Genomic DNA, 5404 nt, shown 5'->3' with positions numbered 1-5404 from the left:
CCAAAATACATAATTGTCATCATCTAGAGCCATGAATCCTGGCTTAACTCCACTATCAAAATCTGCAAAAGCCATCTTGGAATCTCAAAATTCTAAAATTTTGCCAAAATTCAAAAATCAAAATCTCTAAAAATATCTCAAAATGCAAAATAATCTTCACTGCCTCTGAGTTCTCAGTGCTGTAAACTCTGAGGGAGGGGAGGGGTAGCTAATCCCCTAGGCACACTGGAGAACAATAGACCATGTGCTCACCAGGAAGTTCTAACTGAAAAAATCCTACTCAGTTCAAAATCACAATCCAAAGCAATCCTTCAAAAATACACAAAAATACGCAGTCCTGGGCCGTAATAACCCTTTATGGGAATGTTAGGGATGTGGATTAGGATATATTATTAGATAGATCCTATCCAAGCTTGTGTTAGCAAGCTTCCAATATCAGCAGAGTGACATTCCCCTTTTGTGCGCAGCAAAGCATGTGCGTTAGATTCGCTAGAATCTCTATAACAATATTACACTTTATAGTTCAATATTACACTTCCTGGCAAAGGTCCCCTTTGTCCCTCTTAAAAGAAATACACAACACAGTGTTTATAAAATAAGATAAGAGTTTACTTACAGTTTCATCCTGAGTTACAGCATAATCTCAGAAAGGCAGGCTTGCTTAGAAAAGTTACAAGTATATATACATTTAGAGACTACTTAGTAAAGTAAGACTCCATTTGGTCTCACTCTTGGCTGCAGGCCTAGAGTGAGAACCATGCTAACTGGAGATTCTCTGGAGATGTGTCCCCATCGAAGGAGGAAGTAGCTAAGAGAGAGAGTGATTGCAGGCTAGGGCTTTTGTCTAATCCAACTCATTTGCATGTCTGAGGGAATAGGAACTGACCTGTAGTCAGGTGTCCCTCCAGGTGAGTTCCTGTTAGTGGACACTCTAGGAACTGTTGTGACTTGTCTGCCCCAGTGTTCCATCCCACACTATTTTCATTGGAGCAATGTCGGAGGATATGTCATCCTCCTCCCTGAGAGTTTGGCAACAGTAGTACTAGCAGGGGAAACAGGGACATTCCGGGAACAAACCAGAAGCCGGAATGGCTTTTTGTAATTCCAGGACTGTCCCTGGAAAATAGGGACACTTGGAGGGTATGTACCGGCCCTTGGACATTTTCTCTCATTGACTGTTTCCTGGTGTTCAAAATCCAGTATGTGCAATAAATATATGGGGGTGGGGGCAGTGGGAGCAAGTCCCGCTACTCCCCTTGCTTGCAATGATTCTTTGTTTGTTTAGTAAATTTCTACCCCAACCCAGTTCTCAATGGAGACCCCATGCATGAGCTAGTTCAGGGCTGGGGAAACTGTTCTAGCCTGACTGGCTACATTTCCTCATGGGCAAGGAAGGACTTTCCAGGGGCGGGCAGGGGCATAGACAAAAGAGCCATGGGTGTACCGGTAGTCTCTCACTTGGACTCTCCTGTTTCTTTCTCCCATCAAGCGTGGGGGCCGCAAACCCGTGGGATTTGTAACCGCACCCTTCTGCAGACCCCTTTTTATTGAGATTGCTGCAACTCTCTTTCAGGAGCACTAACTGTTCGTTTTGGTCTGTTCTCGTTAAACGAGGGAAGTTGTCCCCTGCCAAAGCATTGAAGGTTCCTGATCTTTGCTGCTTGGACCCCGAATTTGTCGAAAGCCACCCAAACAGAACTGGCATAAACACAACCCAGCTAATTTGCCACGGGACAGAAGCCAGATTTCGGCGTTCCGTAGGTCAGTGAGTCCCTAATCTTTCCCTGGCAACAGAATCGCAGGCACTAATAATTCCCATCTTCGGGGGGGGGGGGAGAGAGTTCCGTGGCTTATGGGCCAAAATGGCACCACCCAGCTAGACAAGAGGGAGCTATCAGCAGACTCAGGGGAAGCCAAAAGGCTTGCAGAAGGATAAGGACACTTTAGAGAGGGGAAATCTTTAAAGCAGTGGTGGTGGTGGTGGGGGAGTGAGACCTCTTTACCTTGGCTTCTGAAACCTGAAATGTGTATCCTTATTTCTGTGTTTGTGAGTTGTTTTAAACTGCTCTTAATGTTGTGTTTTGAAACATTATTGTGTGCCTCGGTGCATAGATCCTATGCCTGTGGCCTAGTTTTGTACAAGGGTCAAGAAGAGGAGAAATTCAGGAAAAGGAGAGAGAGAGAGAGAGAGAGAGAGAGAGAGAGAGAGAGAGAGAGAGAGAGAGAGAGGAGAGAGAGGGAGAGAGAGAGAGAAGGGAGAGTCCCATTAGGCAGCTGACTTATACCAAATCAAGCCACTGTTCCATCTAGCTCAATGCTGTATCTGCACTGTATGGCAGCAGTTTTCGGGGGTTTCAGATGGGGTGTCTCCCAGCCCCACCAGATGATGCCAGGGAGCTTCTGCATGAAAAGCAGGTGTTCTGCTGCTGAGTTCTGGCCCTTCCCCCTTTGGTTCCAATCCCGCTCACTTTTAGCTCTGGCCCTGCCTACCAATGGCTCCAGCCCTGCTCATTGTTGGTGTGCCCCCCTCCAACACATCACTCATCAGGTAATGTGGCCCCCAATAGAAAAATAATTCCCCCACTCCTAATTTAAATGGTGTAAGACTTAGAAATGGGAAATTATTATGAACATTCTTATTTTGCAATTTCAAACCACCACTAAAACCAGGCTTTTGGAATTTCATTTGCCTAGTAGTAGTATCCTGCCCATCTGACTGCGTTGCCCCAGCCACTCTGGGTGACTTCTAGCATATTAAAAAAGATAATGAAACATTAAACGTTTAAAACAGGGCTGCCTTCAGATGTCTCCTAAAGGTTGTATCTCCTTGACATCGGATGGGAGGGTGTTCCACAGGGTGGGCGAGATTACTGAGAAGGCCGTCGCTGATTTTAAGATGTTTGCATTTGAACTGCCATGTCTTCTGTAGTGTCGGGTTGTTTTGCAGAGCAGTGATCACATCAGCATAGAGATTTTGTGTTTTCCATAGTGCCCTAGCTGCGTGTTGTGCTTCTGGCATGAGTTGTTTCAGTGTAGTGTAGATTGCCACAAAACGTCATCACCATCACGCACACAATGCTAGGTTTCACATGGCAAAGTCAAAATGTCCAGGTAGATCAGAGATGGTTAACCTAGGTCCCTCCAAATGTTTCTTGACTCCAACTTCCATCACCCCAGACCATTAACTATGCTGGCTGGAACTGATGAACTACAGCATCTGGAGGTCCGGGGGTTAGCCACTCCTGATTTATGGGATTTCTAGCTTGATCCATCAAAAGCCTGCCTGATTTCAGAATGGCCACTTGATGTAACCAGCACATTCCATCTTTCTCTCCTTTTTAAAGGCAATCCCAATTTATATTACATGGTTGTGTTTCTGTGTATTTCTCCCATTTACACTCATTTGCCCCATGTCATTCTTACCCCGCCCTTTTAAACAAAGCAATCACCCCAAATGTATCCATTCCCTTTTATGGTGGTGTGGATGTGTGTACCGTGCAGCAGACAAAACACTCTGCAATATATTTACCATGTTTTGACGTTTATTCCTGTTTTAATTAGCATGGAACTTCTCCCACATGGATTTGCTCCAGAATACGTTCCTCTAACTGGATAATAGGCTGTCACAATTAACAAATCATGTCTTAGAGCCAGCCTACTCCTGGTTTGTCTGTTCCCAATAAAATTCTTTTTAGTTCTAATCCAAGGAGTCAAGAAAAGCCAGTAGTAACTGAGACATACTGCCCTTTCAGGACGCAGGTAAGGGAAGAATGCGATAAATTTATTTTACTGCTCTTTTTTGTTGTTATTCTCCTGGGGGCTGCACATGCTCCTTCCCCATGTCAGAAATGCTCTGCCTGGGAAAAGATGGCACATCAAGAAGGACTGCTCTAGCATCATGTCCCTGATAGGTGGTATCTGTGTGGGATAGTATTTTTTTATGTGGAAGAGCATTCAAATGTGCATTCTGATGCAAAAACCAGTTCCTTCCTTTCCTTCACTCAAATAAACAGCAGAAGGTATACCAGTGGTACTTTTAGACCTGGGTAGGAAACCTCAAGCCTAAAGGCCAAACGTGGCCCTCTGCACCCCTCCATCTGGCCCCTAGGACTCTTCCCCAGGCCACACCCCTCACAGATCCTAGTTTGCACTCCCTCTTTCCCTCTGATTATGCCCTTTGCTTGTCCACATTGTGGACAGAGGTGTTTGCAGGAACTAGTGTACTGTAGAAAGATACATTTCACATCTGTTGCTGCTCCCATTCCTGCCTTTGGCTCTGCCCACCACTGCCATGCAGCTCCCAGAAAGTTGTCAAGCAGGGAATGTAGACCCTGGACTGAGAAAGGTTCCCCATCTGTTTTAGACCCTGGACCTATTGGTCTTACAGCCAGCCAGCCTGCCTGCCTTTAGATGGTCATGTGTATTGCTTCATTTGTGAAGCCCAGGAGTGGGCGCTCTGTTCCAGTAATGCAAAAAAAGACACATTCCTGGGGTGATCATAGAATCATAGAGTTGGAAGAGACCACAAGGGCCATCCAATCCAACCCCCTGCCAAGCAGGAAACACCATCAAAGCATTTCTGACATATGGCTATCAAGACATGTGGTCTTTTCCAACTCTATGATTCTATGGTGATCTTTGTTTTGCATCCTGTGCCACTGTATTGCACCTGATTGATGAACCTCTAGGTTCTAATAAAAAGCCCAGTGGATGTACAAACCTGAAGTCTGCTCCCGCCTGGTCTAACAGATCACTCATATGTGGTCTCTCATGCACTTCTTTCAATATCAAGTTTTCAAATCAGTTGGTATATTGCTAAGACAGGGTAGAATGATCAGTTGTTTTGTTGTAACACAATGGAGACATGTGGTATAAAGTTCCCACCAATCAACTATCCATAGCTCACTAAGCTGATGCGTCTAGGATTCAATTTTCCTCTCCCTGTGCAGCTTTCTTTCTCTTTTTCTTCCAGGATGCAAACAGTTAGGAGGGTCCAGAGGGACAGCTTAATGGGGCCAGCCTTAAGGAGAACCGGACTCTTATTTTTCATGCAGAAAAGTGGGGGACAGGAAGCAAATACTAGCCCACTTCCCTTTCACTCAGTAATCCAAGTTGAACTTCTCCTATTCATAACTGGAAAATGACACAGGAGGAGCGAAAGAATGTCTTCTTTCCCGTTTGGGAGGAGGTAGAGAGGGTGAATGTTGATGTTACAGTTCCATCTTGTGGACAAAGCAGAATTATCGCCGGGATGCCAAAATAGAATACAGTGGAACCTCGGGTTACAGACGCTTCAGGTTACAGATGCTTCAGGTTACAGACTCCATTAACCCAGAAATAGTACCTTGGGTTAAGAACTTTGCTTCAGGATGAGAACAGAAATTGTGCGGCCCCATTAGCTAAA

This window comes from Zootoca vivipara, chromosome 9, assembly GCF_965207765.1.
Source record: "Zootoca vivipara chromosome 9, rZooViv2.hap1.1, whole genome shotgun sequence".
In the NCBI taxonomy this organism is placed as follows: Eukaryota; Metazoa; Chordata; class Lepidosauria; order Squamata; family Lacertidae; genus Zootoca; species Zootoca vivipara.
The sequence above is the reverse complement of the archived record's forward strand: the minus strand, read 5'-3'. Positions refer to the sequence as shown.